This window comes from Scyliorhinus torazame, unplaced genomic scaffold (genome assembly GCF_047496885.1).
Source record: "Scyliorhinus torazame isolate Kashiwa2021f unplaced genomic scaffold, sScyTor2.1 scaffold_737, whole genome shotgun sequence".
Lineage (NCBI taxonomy): Eukaryota > Metazoa > Chordata > Chondrichthyes > Carcharhiniformes > Scyliorhinidae > Scyliorhinus > Scyliorhinus torazame.
This window is the reverse complement of record NW_027308464.1, coordinates 30,483-45,580: the sequence shown is the minus strand read 5'-3', so window position 1 is coordinate 45,580 and position 15,098 is coordinate 30,483.

Here is a 15,098-nt window from a genome sequence, read left to right as displayed (position 1 = left end):
TTCTGTGTGCCTGTCCCTGTGTGCTTACCTCTGTTTGTCTCTGTCTTTCTGTGTGTCTGTCACTATCTGTGTGCCTGTCCTATGTGCTTCCCTCTGTTTGTCTCTGACTTTCTGTGTGTCTGTCACTATCTGTGTGCCTGTCCCTGTGTGCTTATCTCTGTTAATCTCTGCCTTTCGGTGTGTCTGTCACTTTCATTGTGCCAGTCCCTGCGTGCTTACCTCTGTTAATCTCTGCATTTCTGTGTGTCTGTCACTTACTGTGTGTCTGTCCCTGTGTGCTTACCTCTGTTAATCTCTGCCTTTCTGTGTGTCTATCACTTACTGTGTGCCTGTCTCTATGTGCTTCCTCTGTTAATCTCTGCCTTTGTGTGTCTGTCACTTTCTGTGTGTCTGTCCCTGTGTGCTTACCTCTGTTAATCTCTACATTTCTGTGTGTCTGTCACTTTCTGTGTGCCTGCCTCTGTGTGCTTACCTCTGTTAATCTCTGCCTTTCTGTGTGTCTGTTACTAAATGTGTGTCTGTCCCTGTGTGCTTCACTCTATTAATCTCTGTCTTCCTGTGTGCCTGTCACTTTCTGTGTGTCTGTCCCTGTGTACTTACCTCTGTTAATCTCTGCATTTATGTGTGCCTGCCACTATCTGTGTACCTGTCCCTGTGTGCTTACTTCTGTTTGTCTCTCACTTTCAGTGTGTCTGTCACTATCTGTGTGCCTGTCCCTGTGTGCTTACCTCTGTTAATCTCTGCCTTTCTGTGTGCCTGACACTTTCTGTGTGCCTGTCCCTGCGTGCTTACCTCTGTTAATCTCTGCCTTTCTGTGTGCCTGCCACTATCTGTGTGCCTGTCCCTGTGTGCTTACTTCTGTTTGTCCCTCCCTTTCAGTGTCTGTCACTATATGTGTGCCTGTACCTGTGTGCTTATCTCTGTTAATCTCTGCCTTTCTGTGTGTCTGTCACTATATGTGTGCCTGTCCCTGTGTGCTTACCTCTGTTTGTCTCTGCATTTCTGTGTGTCTTTCACTTTCTGTGTGCCTGTCCCTGTGTGCTTACCTCTGTTAATCTCTGCCTTTCGGTGTGTCTGTCACTATCAGTGTGTCTGTCCCTGTGTGCTTCCCTCTGTTAATCTCTGCCTTTGTGCGTCTGTCACTTTCTGTGTGTCTGTCCCTGTGTGCTTACCTCTGTTCATCTCTGCCTTTCTGTGTGTCTGTCACGAACTCTGTGTCTGTCCCTGTGAGCTTCCCTCTGTTAATCACTGCCTTTCTGTGTGTCTGTCACTAACTGTGTGTCTGTCACTAACTGTGTGTCTGTCCCTGTGTGCTTACCTCTGTTAATCTCTGCCTTTCTGTGTGTCTGTCACATTTTGTGTTACTGTCCCTGTGTGCTTACCTCTGTTTGTCTCCGCCTTTCTGTGTGCCTGTCACTATCTGTGTGCCTGTCACTGATTGCTTCCCTCTGTTTTTCTCTGCCTTTCTGTGTGTCTGTCACGATCTGGCTGCCTGTCACTGTGTGCTTCCCTCTGTTTGTCTCGGCCCTTCTGTGTGCCTGTCTCTGTGTGCTTCCCTCTGTTAATATCTGCCTTTTTTTGTGTGTCTGTCACTAACTGTGTATCTGTCCCTGTGTGCTTCCCTCTGTTAATGTCTGCCGTTCTGTGTGCCTGTCACTTTCTGTGTGTCTGTCCCTGTATGCTTACCACTGTTAATCTCTGCATTTCTGTGTGCTTGCCACTATCTGTGTGCCTGTCCATGTGTGCTTACTTCTGTTTGTCTCTCCCTTTCAGTGTCTGTCACTATCTGTGTGCCTGTACCTGCGTGCTTACCTCTGTTATTCTCTGCCTTTCTGTGTGTCTGTTACTATCTGTGTGCCTGTCCCTGTGTGCTTACCTCTGTTTGTCTCTGCATTTCTGTGTGTCTGCCACTGTCTGTGTGTCTGTTCCTTAGTGCTTCCCTCTGTTTGTCTCTGCATTTCTGTGTGTCTGCCACTGTCTGTGTGTCTGTTCCTTAGTGCTTCCCTCTGTTTGTCTCTGCCTTTCAGTGTGTCTGTCACTTTCTATGCGCCCGTCCCTGTGTGCTTCCCTCTGTTTGTCTCTGCCTTTCTGTGTGTCTGTTCTATCTGTGTCCCAGTCCCTGTGTGCTTCCCTCTGTTATTCTCTACCTTTCTGTGTGTCTGTCACTATCTGTGTGCATGTCCCTGTGTGGTTCCCTCTGTTAATCTCTGCCTTTCTGTGTGACTGTCACTTTCTGTGTGCCTGTCCCTGTGTGCTTACCTCTGTTTGTCTCTGTCTTTCTGTGTGTCTGTCACTATCTGTGTGCCTGTCCTATGTGCTTCCCTCTGTTATTCTCTACCTTTCTGTGTGTCTGTCACTATCTGTGTGCATGTCCCTGTGTGCTTACCTCTGTTAATCTCTGCCTTTCTGTGTGTCTGTCACTTTCTGTGTGCCTGTTCATGTGTGCTTCCCTCTGTTAATATCTGCCTTTCTGTGTGACTGTCACTTTCTGTGTGCCTGTCCCTGTGTGCTTACCTCTGTTTGTCTCTGTCTTTCTGTGTGTCTGTCACTATCTGTGTGCCTGTCCTATGTGCTTCTCTCTGTTTGTCTCTGCCTTTCTGTGTGTCTGTCACTATCAGTGTGCCTGTCCCTGTGTGCTTACCTCTGTTAATCTCTGCCTTCTGGTGTGTCTGTCACTTTCATTGTGCCAGTCCCTGCGTGCTTACCTCTGTTTGTCTCTGCCTCTCAGTGTGTCTGTCACTATCTGTGTGCCTGTCCCTGTGTGCTTCCCTCTGTTTGTCTCTGCCTTTCTGATTGTCTGTTCTATCTGTGTCCCAGTCCCTGTGTGCTTCCCTCTGTTATTCTCTACCTTTCTGTGTGTCTGTCACTATGTGTGTCCCAGTCCCTGTGTGCTTCCCTCTGTTAATCTCTGCCTTTCTGTGTATATGTCACTTTCTGTGTGCCTGTCCCTGTGTGCTTACCTCTGTTTGTCTCTGCCTTTCTGTGTGTCTGTCACTATCTGTGTGCCTGTCCTATGTGCTTCCCTCTGTTTGTCTCTGCCTTTCTGTGTGTCTGTCACTATGTGTGTGCCTGTCCCTGTGTGCTTACCTCTGTTAATCTCTGCCTTTCGGTGTGTCTGTCACTTTCATTGTGCCAGTCCCTGCGTGCTTACTTCTGTTTGTCCCTCCCTTTCAGTGTCTGTCACTATATGTGTGCCTGTACCTGTGTGCTTATCTCTGTTAATCTCTGCCTTTCTGTGTGTCTGTCACTATATGTGTGCCTGTCCCTGTGTGCTTACCTCTGTTTGTCTCTGCATTTCTGTGTGTCTTTCACTTTCTGTGTGCCTGTCCCTGTGTGCTTACCTCTGTTAATCTCTGCCTTTCGGTGTGTCTGTCACTTTCATTGTGCCAGTCCCTGCGTGCTTCCCTCTGTTTGTCTCTGCCTTTCTGTGTGTCTGTCACTATCTGTGTGCCTGTCCCTGTGTGCTTCCCTCTGTTTGTCTCTGCCTTTCTGTGTGTCTGTCACTATCAGTGTGTCTGTCCCTGTGTGCTTCCCCCTGTTAATCTCTGCCTTTGTGCGTCTGTCACTTTCTGTGTGTCTGTCCCTGTGTGCTTACCTCTGTTCATCTCTGCCTTTCTGTGTGTCTGTCACGAACTCTGTGTCTGTCCCTGTGAGCTTCCCTCTGTTTGTCTCTGCCTTTCTGTGTGTCTGTCACTATCTGTGTGCCTGTCCCTGTGTGCTGCCCTCTGTTTGTATCTGCCTTTCAGTATGTCTGTCACTAACTGTGTGTCTGTCCCTGTGTGCTTACCTCTGTTAATCTCTGCCTTTCTGTGTGTCTGTCACATTTTGTGTTACTGTCCCTGTGTGCTTACCTCTGTTTGTCTCCGCCTTTCTGTGTGCCTGTCACTATCTGTGTGCCAGTCACTGATTGCTTCCCTCTGTTTTTCTCTGCCTTTCTGTGTGTCTGTCACGATCTGGCTGCCTGTCACTGTGTGCTTCCCTCTGTTTGTCTCGGCCCTTCTGTGTGCCTGTCTCTGTGTGCTTCCCTCTGTTAATATCTGCCTTTTTTTGTGTGTCTGTCACTAACTGTGTATCTGTCCCTGTGTGCTTCCCTCTGTTAATGTCTGCCGTTCTGTGTGCCTGTCACTTTCTGTGTGTCTGTCCCTGTATGCTTACCACTGTTAATCTCTGCATTTCTGTGTGCTTGCCACTATCTGTGTGCCTGTCCCTGTGTGCTTACTTCTGTTTGTCTCTCCCTTTCAGTGTCTGTCACTATCTGTGTGCCTGTACCTGCGTGCTTACCTCTGTTATTCTCTGCCTTTCTGTGTGTCTGTTACTATCTGTGTGCCTGTCCCTGTGTGCTTACCTCTGTTTGTCTCTGCATTTCTGTGTGTCTGCCACTGTCTGTGTGTCTGTTCCTTAGTGCTTCCCTCTGTTTGTCTCTGCCTTTCTGTGTGTCTGTTCTATCTGTGTCCCAGTCCCTGTGTGCTTCCCTCTGTTATTCTCTACCTTTCTGTGTGTCTGTCACTATCTGTGTGCATGTCCCTGTGTGCTTACCTCTGTTTGTCTCTGCCTTTCTGTGTGTCTGTCACTATCTGTGTGCCTGTCCTATGTGCTTCCCTCTGTTAATCTCTGCCTTTCTGTGTGTCTGTCACTTTCTGTGTGCCTGTCCCTGTGTGCTTACCTCTGTTTGTCTCTGCCTTTCTGTGTGTCTGTCACTATCTGTGTGCCTGTCCTATGTGCTTCCCTCTGTTTGTCTCTGCCTTTCTGTGTGTCTGTCACTATCTGTGTGCCTGTCCCTGTGTGCTTATCTCTGTTAATCTCTGCCTTTCGGTGTGTCTGTCACTTTCATTGTGCCTGTCCCTACGTGCTTACCTCTGTTTGTCTCTGCCTCTCAGTGTGTCTGTCACTATCTGTGTGCCTGTCCCTGTGTGCTTCCCTCTGTTTGTCTCTGCCTTTCTGTGTGTCTGTCACTATCTGTGTTCCTGTCCCTGTGTGCTTACCTCTGTTAATCTCTGCATTTCTGTGTGCCTGCCACTATCTGTGTGCCTGTCCCTGTGTGCTTGCTTCTGTTTGTCCCTCCCTTTCAGTGTCTGTCACTATCTGTGTGCCTGTACCTGTGTGCTTATCTCTGTTAATCTCTGCCTTTCTGTGTGTCTGTGACTATATGTGTGCCTGTCCCTGTGTGCTTACCTCTGTTTGTCTCTGCATTTCTGTTTGTCTGCCACAGTCTGTGTGTCTGTCCCTGTGTGCTTCCCTCTGTTTGTCTCTGCCTTTCTGTGTGTCTGTCACTTTCTGTGTGCCAGTCCCTGTGTGCTTCGCTCTGTTTGTCTCTGCCTTTCTGTGTGTCTGTCACTATCTGTGTGCCTGTTCCTGTGTGCTTCCCTCTGTTAATCTCTGCCTTTCTGTGTGCCTGTCCCTGTGTGCTTACCTCTGTTTGTCTCTGTCTTTCTGTGTGTCTGTCACTATCTGTGTGCCTGTCCTATGTGCTTCCCTCTGTTTGTCTCTGACTTTCTGTGTGTCTGTCACTATCTGTGTGCCTGTCCCTGTGTGCTTATCTCTGTTAATCTCTGCCTTTCGGTGTGTCTGTCACTTTCATTGTGCCAGTCCCTGCGTGCTTACCTCTGTTAATCTCTGCATTTCTGTGTGTCTGTCACTTACTGTGTGTCTGTCCCTGTGTGCTTACCTCTGTTAATCTCTGCCTTTCTGTGTGTCTATCACTTACTGTGTGCCTGTCTCTATGTGCTTCCTCTGTTAATCTCTGCCTTTGTGTGTCTGTCACTTTCTGTGTGTCTGTCCCTGTGTGCTTACCTCTGTTAATCTCTACATTTCTGTGTGTCTGTCACTTTCTGTGTGCCTGCCTCTGTGTGCTTACCTCTGTTAATCTCTGCCTTTCTGTGTGTCTGTTACTAAATGTGTGTCTGTCCCTGTGTGCTTCACTCTATTAATCTCTGTCTTCCTGTGTGCCTGTCACTTTCTGTGTGTCTGTCCCTGTGTACTTACCTCTGTTAATCTCTGCATTTATGTGTGCCTGCCACTATCTGTGTACCTGTCCCTGTGTGCTTACTTCTGTTTGTCTCTCACTTTCAGTGTGTCTGTCACTATCTGTGTGCCTGTCCCTGTGTGCTTACCTCTGTTAATCTCTGCCTTTCTGTGTGCCTGACACTTTCTGTGTGCCTGTCCCTGCGTGCTTACCTCTGTTAATCTCTGCCTTTCTGTGTGCCTGCCACTATCTGTGTGCCTGTCCCTGTGTGCTTACTTCTGTTTGTCCCTCCCTTTCAGTGTCTGTCACTATATGTGTGCCTGTACCTGTGTGCTTATCTCTGTTAATCTCTGCCTTTCTGTGTGTCTGTCACTATATGTGTGCCTGTCCCTGTGTGCTTACCTCTGTTTGTCTCTGCATTTCTGTGTGTCTTTCACTTTCTGTGTGCCTGTCCCTGTGTGCTTACCTCTGTTAATCTCTGCCTTTCGGTGTGTCTGTCACTATCAGTGTGTCTGTCCCTGTGTGCTTCCCTCTGTTAATCTCTGCCTTTGTGCGTCTGTCACTTTCTGTGTGTCTGTCCCTGTGTGCTTACCTCTGTTCATCTCTGCCTTTCTGTGTGTCTGTCACGAACTCTGTGTCTGTCCCTGTGAGCTTCCCTCTGTTAATCACTGCCTTTCTGTGTGTCTGTCACTAACTGTGTGTCTGTCACTAACTGTGTGTCTGTCCCTGTGTGCTTACCTCTGTTAATCTCTGCCTTTCTGTGTGTCTGTCACATTTTGTGTTACTGTCCCTGTGTGCTTACCTCTGTTTGTCTCCGCCTTTCTGTGTGCCTGTCACTATCTGTGTGCCTGTCACTGATTGCTTCCCTCTGTTTTTCTCTGCCTTTCTGTGTGTCTGTCACGATCTGGCTGCCTGTCACTGTGTGCTTCCCTCTGTTTGTCTCGGCCCTTCTGTGTGCCTGTCTCTGTGTGCTTCCCTCTGTTAATATCTGCCTTTTTTTGTGTGTCTGTCACTAACTGTGTATCTGTCCCTGTGTGCTTCCCTCTGTTAATGTCTGCCGTTCTGTGTGCCTGTCACTTTCTGTGTGTCTGTCCCTGTATGCTTACCACTGTTAATCTCTGCATTTCTGTGTGCTTGCCACTATCTGTGTGCCTGTCCCTGTGTGCTTACTTCTGTTTGTCTCTCCCTTTCAGTGTCTGTCACTATCTGTGTGCCTGTACCTGCGTGCTTACCTCTGTTATTCTCTGCCTTTCTGTGTGTCTGTTACTATCTGTGTGCCTGTCCCTGTGTGCTTACCTCTGTTTGTCTCTGCATTTCTGTGTGTCTGCCACTGTCTGTGTGTCTGTTCCTTAGTGCTTCCCTCTGTTTGTCTCTGCATTTCTGTGTGTCTGCCACTGTCTGTGTGTCTGTTCCTTAGTGCTTCCCTCTGTTTGTCTCTGCCTTTCAGTGTGTCTGTCACTTTCTATGCGCCCGTCCCTGTGTGCTTCCCTCTGTTTGTCTCTGCCTTTCTGTGTGTCTGTTCTATCTGTGTCCCAGTCCCTGTGTGCTTCCCTCTGTTATTCTCTACCTTTCTGTGTGTCTGTCACTATCTGTGTGCATGTCCCTGTGTGGTTCCCTCTGTTAATCTCTGCCTTTCTGTGTGACTGTCACTTTCTGTGTGCCTGTCCCTGTGTGCTTACCTCTGTTTGTCTCTGTCTTTCTGTGTGTCTGTCACTATCTGTGTGCCTGTCCTATGTGCTTCCCTCTGTTATTCTCTACCTTTCTGTGTGTCTGTCACTATCTGTGTGCATGTCCCTGTGTGCTTACCTCTGTTAATCTCTGCCTTTCTGTGTGTCTGTCACTTTCTGTGTGCCTGTTCATGTGTGCTTCCCTCTGTTAATATCTGCCTTTCTGTGTGACTGTCACTTTCTGTGTGCCTGTCCCTGTGTGCTTACCTCTGTTTGTCTCTGTCTTTCTGTGTGTCTGTCACTATCTGTGTGCCTGTCCTATGTGCTTCTCTCTGTTTGTCTCTGCCTTTCTGTGTGTCTGTCACTATCAGTGTGCCTGTCCCTGTGTGCTTACCTCTGTTAATCTCTGCCTTCTGGTGTGTCTGTCACTTTCATTGTGCCAGTCCCTGCGTGCTTACCTCTGTTTGTCTCTGCCTCTCAGTGTGTCTGTCACTATCTGTGTGCCTGTCCCTGTGTGCTTCCCTCTGTTTGTCTCTGCCTTTCTGATTGTCTGTTCTATCTGTGTCCCAGTCCCTGTGTGCTTCCCTCTGTTATTCTCTACCTTTCTGTGTGTCTGTCACTATGTGTGTCCCAGTCCCTGTGTGCTTCCCTCTGTTAATCTCTGCCTTTCTGTGTATATGTCACTTTCTGTGTGCCTGTCCCTGTGTGCTTACCTCTGTTTGTCTCTGCCTTTCTGTGTGTCTGTCACTATCTGTGTGCCTGTCCTATGTGCTTCCCTCTGTTTGTCTCTGCCTTTCTGTGTGTCTGTCACTATGTGTGTGCCTGTCCCTGTGTGCTTACCTCTGTTAATCTCTGCCTTTCGGTGTGTCTGTCACTTTCATTGTGCCAGTCCCTGCGTGCTTACCTCTGTTTGTCTCTGCCTCTCAGTGTGTCTGTCACTATCTGTGTGCCTGTCCCTGTGTGCTTCCCTCTGTTTGTCTCTGCCTTTCTGTGTGGCTGCTCTATCTGTGTCCCAGTCCCTGTGTGCTTCCCTCTGTTATTCTCTACCTTTCTGTGTGCCTGTCACTATCTGTGTGCCTGTCTCTGTGTGCTTCCCTCTGTTAATCTCTGCCTTTCTGTGTGTCTGTCACTTTCTGTGTGCCTGTCCCTGTGTGCTTACCTCTGTTTGTCCCTGCCTTTCTGTGTGTCTGTCACTATCTGTGTGCCTGTCCTATGTGCTTCCCTCTGTTTGTCTCTGCCTTTCTGTGTGTCTGTCACTATCTGTGTGCCTGTCCCTGTGTGCTTACCTCTGTTAATCTCTGCCTTTCGGTGTGTCTGTCACTTTCATTGTGCCTGTCCCTGCGTGCCTACCGCTGTTTGTCTCTGCCTCTCAGTGTGTCTGTCACTATCTGTGTGCCTGTCCCTGTGTGCTTCCCTCTGTTTGTCTCTGCCTTTCTGTGTGTCTGTCACTATCTGTGTTCCTGTCCCTGTGTGCTTCCCTCTGTTAATCTCTGCCTTTCTGTGTGCCTGTCGCTTTCTGTGTGACTGTCCCTGTGTGCTTACCTCTGTTAATCTCTGCATTTCTGTGTGCCTGCCACTATCTGTGTGCCTGTCCCTGTGTGCTTACTTCTGTTTGTCCCTCCCTTTCAGTGTCTGTCACTATCTGTGTGCCTGTACCTGTGTGCTTACCTCTGTTTGTCTGTGCATTTCTGTTTGTCTGCCACAGTCTGTGTGTCTGTCCCTTAGTGCTTCCCTCTGTTTGTCTCTGCCTTTCTGTGTGTCTGTCACTTTCTGTGTGCCAGTCCCTGTGTGCTTCCCTCTGTTTGTCTCTGCCTTTCTGTGTGTCTGTCACTATCTGTGTCCCAGTCCCTGTGTGCTTCCCTCTGTTATTCTTTGCCTTTCTGTGTGTCTGTCACTATATGTGTGCCTGTCCCTGTGTGCTTACCTCTGTTTGTCTGTGCATTTCTGTTTGTCGGCCACAGTCTGTGTGTCTGTCCCTTAGTGCTTCCCTCTGTTTGTCTCTGCCTTTCTGTGTGTCTGTCACTTTCTGTGTGCCAGTCCCTGTGTGCTTCCCTCTGTTTGTCTCTGCCTTTCTGTGTGTCTGTCACTATCTGTGTCCCAGTCCCTGTGTGCTTCCCTCTGTTATTCTCTGCCTTTCTGTGTGTCTGTCACTATCTGTGTGCCTGTTCATGTGTGCTTCCCTCTGTTAATATCTGCCTTTCTGTGTGACTGTCACTTTCTGTGTGCCTGTCCCTGTGTGCTTACCTCTGTTTGTCTCTGTCTTTCTGTGTGTCTGTCACTATCTGTGTGCCTGTCCTATGTGCTTCTCTCTGTTTGTCTCTGCCTTTCTGTGTGTCTGTCACTATCTGTGTGCCTGTCCCTGTGTGCTTACCTCTGTTAATCTCTGCCTTCTGGTGTGTCTGTCACTTTCATTGTGCCAGTCCCTGCGTGCTTACCTCTGTTTGTCTCTTCCTCTCAGTGTGTCTGTCACTATCTGTGTGCCTGTCCCTGTGTGCTTCCCTCTGTTTGTCTCTGCCTTTCTGTGTGTCTGTTCTATCTGTGTCCCAGTCCCTGTGTGCTTCCCTCTGTTATTCTCTAGCTTTCTGTGTGTCTGTCACTATCTGTGTGCATGTCCCTGTGTGCTTCCCTCTGTTTGTCTCTTCCTCTCAGTGTGTCTGTCACTATCTGTGTGCCTGTCCCTGTGTGCTTCCCTCTGTTTGTCTCTGCCTTTCTGTGTGTCTGTTCTATCTGTGTCCCAGTCCCTGTGTGCTTCCCTCTGTTTGTCTCTGCCTTTCTGTGTGTCTGTCACTATCTGTGTGCCTGTCCCTGTGTGCTTACCTCTGTTAATCTCTGCCTTTCGGTGTGTCTGTCACTTTCATTGTGCCAGTCCCTGCGTGCTTACCTCTGTTTGTCTCTGCCTCTCAGTGTGTCTGTCACTATCTGTGTGCCTGTCCCTGTGTGCTTCCCTCTGTTTGTCTCTGCCTTTCTGTGTGTCTGTCACTATGTGTGTGCCTGTCCCTGTGTGCTTACCTCTGTTAATCTCTGCCTTTCGGTGTGTCTGTCACTTTCATTGTGCCAGTCCCTGCGTGCTTACCTCTGTTTGTCTCTGCCTCTCAGTGTGTCTGTCACTATCTGTGTGCCTGTCCCTGTGTGCTTCCCTCTGTTTGTCTCTGCCTTTCTGTGTGGCTGCTCTATCTGTGTCCCAGTCCCTGTGTGCTTCCCTCTGTTATTCTCTACCTTTCTGTGTGCCTGTCACTATCTGTGTGCCTGTCTCTGTGTGCTTCCCTCTGTTAATCTCTGCCTTTCTGTGTGTCTGTCACTTTCTGTGTGCCTGTCCCTGTGTGCTTACCTCTGTTTGTCCCTGCCTTTCTGTGTGTCTGTCACTATCTGTGTGCCTGTCCTATGTGCTTCCCTCTGTTTGTCTCTGCCTTTCTGTGTGTCTGTCACTATCTGTGTGCCTGTCCCTGTGTGCTTACCTCTGTTAATCTCTGCCTTTCGGTGTGTCTGTCACTTTCATTGTGCCTGTCCCTGCGTGCCTACCGCTGTTTGTCTCTGCCTCTCAGTGTGTCTGTCACTATCTGTGTGCCTGTCCCTGTGTGCTTCCCTCTGTTTGTCTCTGCCTTTCTGTGTGTCTGTCACTATCTGTGTTCCTGTCCCTGTGTGCTTCCCTCTGTTAATCTCTGCCTTTCTGTGTGCCTGTCGCTTTCTGTGTGACTGTCCCTGTGTGCTTACCTCTGTTAATCTCTGCATTTCTGTGTGCCTGCCACTATCTGTGTGCCTGTCCCTGTGTGCTTACTTCTGTTTGTCCCTCCCTTTCAGTGTCTGTCACTATCTGTGTGCCTGTACCTGTGTGCTTACCTCTGTTTGTCTGTGCATTTCTGTTTGTCTGCCACAGTCTGTGTGTCTGTCCCTTAGTGCTTCCCTCTGTTTGTCTCTGCCTTTCTGTGTGTCTGTCACTTTCTGTGTGCCAGTCCCTGTGTGCTTCCCTCTGTTTGTCTCTGCCTTTCTGTGTGTCTGTCACTATCTGTGTCCCAGTCCCTGTGTGCTTCCCTCTGTTATTCTTTGCCTTTCTGTGTGTCTGTCACTATATGTGTGCCTGTCCCTGTGTGCTTACCTCTGTTTGTCTGTGCATTTCTGTTTGTCGGCCACAGTCTGTGTGTCTGTCCCTTAGTGCTTCCCTCTGTTTGTCTCTGCCTTTCTGTGTGTCTGTCACTTTCTGTGTGCCAGTCCCTGTGTGCTTCCTTCTGTTTGTCTCTGCCTTTCTGTGTGTCTGTCACTATCTGTGTCCCAGTCCCTGTGTGCTTCCCTCTGTTATTCTCTGCCTTTCTGTGTGTCTGTCACTATCTGTGTGCCTGTTCATGTGTGCTTCCCTCTGTTAATATCTGCCTTTCTGTGTGACTGTCACTTTCTGTGTGCCTGTCCCTGTGTGCTTACCTCTGTTTGTCTCTGTCTTTCTGTGTGTCTGTCACTATCTGTGTGCCTGTCCTATGTGCTTCTCTCTGTTTGTCTCTGCCTTTCTGTGTGTCTGTCACTATCTGTGTGCCTGTCCCTGTGTGCTTACCTCTGTTAATCTCTGCCTTCTGGTGTGTCTGTCACTTTCATTGTGCCAGTCCCTGCGTGCTTACCTCTGTTTGTCTCTTCCTCTCAGTGTGTCTGTCACTATCTGTGTGCCTGTCCCTGTGTGCTTCCCTCTGTTTGTCTCTGCCTTTCTGTGTGTCTGTTCTATCTGTGTCCCAGTCCCTGTGTGCTTCCCTCTGTTATTCTCTAGCTTTCTGTGTGTCTGTCACTATCTGTGTGCATGTCCCTGTGTGCTTCCCTCTGTTTGTCTCTTCCTCTCAGTGTGTCTGTCACTATCTGTGTGCCTGTCCCTGTGTGCTTCCCTCTGTTTGTCTCTGCCTTTCTGTGTGTCTGTTCTATCTGTGTCCCAGTCCCTGTGTGCTTCCCTCTGTTTGTCTCTGCCTTTCTGTGTGTCTGTCACTATCTGTGTGCCTGTCCCTGTGTGCTTACCTCTGTTAATCTCTGCCTTTCGGTGTGTCTGTCACTTTCATTGTGCCAGTCCCTGCGTGCTTACCTCTGTTTGTCTCTGCCTCTCAGTGTGTCTGTCACTATCTGTGTGCCTGTCCCTGTGTGCTTCCCTCTGTTTGTCTCTGCCTTTCTGTGTGTCTGTTCTATCTGTGTCCCAGTCCCTGTGTGCTTCCCTCTGTTTGTCTCTGCCTTTCTGTGTGTCTGCTCTATCTGTGTCCCAGTCCCTGTGTGCTTCCCTCTGTTAATCTCTGCCTTTCTGTGTGTCTGTTCTATCTGTGTCCCAGTCCCTGTGTGCTTCCCTCTGTTTGTCTCTGCCTTTCTGTGTGTCTGCTCTATCTGTGTCCCAGTCCCTGTGTGCTTCCCTCTGTTAATCTCTGCCTTTCTGTGTGCCTGTCGCTTTCTGTGTGTCTGTCCCTGTGTGCTTCCCTCTGTTTGTCTCTGCCTTTCTGTGTGTCTGCTCTATCTGTGTCCCAGTCCCTGTGTGCTTCCCTCTGTTATTCTCTACCTTTCTGTGTGCCTGTCACTATCTGTGTGCCTGTCCCTGTGTGCTTCCCTCTGTTAATCTCTGCATTTCTGTGTGCCTGCCACTATCTGTGTGCCTGTCCCTTAGTGCTTACCTCTGTTTGTCTGTGCTTTTCTGTTTGTTTGCCACAGTCTGTGTGTCTGTCCCTTAGTGCTTCCCTCTGTTTGTCTCTGCCTTTCTGTGTGTCTGTCACTATCTGTGTGCCTGTCCCTGTGTGCTTCCCTCTGTTTGCCTCTGCCTTTCTGTGTGTCTGTCACTATCTGTGTCCCAGTCCCTGTGTGCTTCCCTCTGTTATTCTCTGCCTTTCTGTGTGTCTGTCACTATATGTGTGCCTGTCCCTGTGTGCTTACCTCTGTTTGTCTGTGCATTTCTGTTTGTCTGCCACAGTCTGTGGGTCTGTCTCTTAGTGCTTCCCTCTGTTTGTCTCTGCCTTTCTGTGTGTCTGTCACTTTCTGTGTGCCTGTCCCTGTGTGCTTCCCTCTGTTTGTCTCTGCCTTTCTGTGTATCTGTCACTTTCTGTGTGTCTGTCCCTGTGTGCTTCCCTCTGTTAATCTCTGCCTTTCTGTGTGTCTGTCACTTTCTGTGTGCCAGTCCCTGTGTGCTTCCCTCTGTTAATCACTGCATTTCTGTGTGTCTGTCACTATCTGTGTGCCTGTCCCTGTGTGCTCACCTCTGTTTGTCTCTGTCTTTCTGTGTGTCTGTCACTATCTGTGTGCCTGTCCCTGTGTGCTTACCTCTGTTTGTCTCTGCCTTTCTGTGTGTCTGTCACTATCTGCGTGCCTGTCCCTGTGTGCTTACCTCTGTTAATCTCTGCCTTTCGGTGTGTCTGTCACTTTCATTGTGCCAGTCCCTGCGTGCTTACCTCTGTTTGTCTCTGCCTCTCAGTGTGTCTGTCACTATCTGTGTGCCTGTCCCTGTGTGCTTCCCTCTGTTTGTCTCTGCCTTTCTGTGTGTCTGTTCTATCTGTGTCCCAGTCCCTGTGTGCTTCTCTCTGTTATTCTCTATCTTTCTGTGTGTCTGTCACTATCTGTGTGCCTGTCCCTTAGTGCTTACCTCTGTTTGTCTCTGCCTTTCTGTGTGTCTGTCACTTTCTGTGTGCCTGTCCCTGTGTGCTTACCTCTGTTATTCTCTGCCTTTCTGTGTGTCTGTCACTATCTGTGTGCCTGTCCCTGTGTGCTTACCTCTGTTAATCTCTGCCTTTCGGTGTGTCTGTCACTTTCATTGTGCCAGTCCCTGCGTGCTTACCTCTGTTTGTCTCTGCCTCTCAGTGTGTCTGTCACTATCTGTGTGCCTGTCCCTGTGTGCTTCCCTCTGTTTGTCTCTGCCTTTCTGTGTGTCTGTTCTATCTGTGTCCCAGTCCCTGTGTGCTTCCCTCTGTTATTCTCTACCTTTCTGTGTGTCTGTCACTATCTGTGTGCATGTCCCTGTGTGCTTCCCTCTGTTTGTCTCTGCCTTTCTGTGTATCTGTCACTTTCTGTGTGTCTGTCCCTGTGTGCTTCCCTCTGTTAATCTCTGCCTTTCTGTGTGTCTGTCACTTTCTGTGTGCCTGTCCCTGTGTGCTTACCTCTGTTTGTCTCTGTCTTTCTGTGTGTCTGTCACTATCTGTGTGCCTGTCCTATGTGCTTCTCTCTGTTTGTCTCTGCCTTTCTGTGTGTCTGTCACTATCTGCGTGCCTGTCCCTGTGTGCTTACCTCTGTTAATCTCTGCCTTTCGGTGTGTCTGTCACTTTCATTGTGCCAGTCCCTGCGTGCTTACCTCTGTTTGTCTCTGCCTCTCAGTGTGTCTGTCACTATCTGTGTGCCTGTCCCTGTGTGCTTCCCTCTGTTTGTCTCTGCCTTTCTGTGTGTCTGTTCTATCTGTGTCCCAGTCCCTGTGTGCTTCTCTCTGTTATTCTCTACCTTTCTGTGTGTCTGTCACTATCTGTGTGCATGTCCCTGTGTGC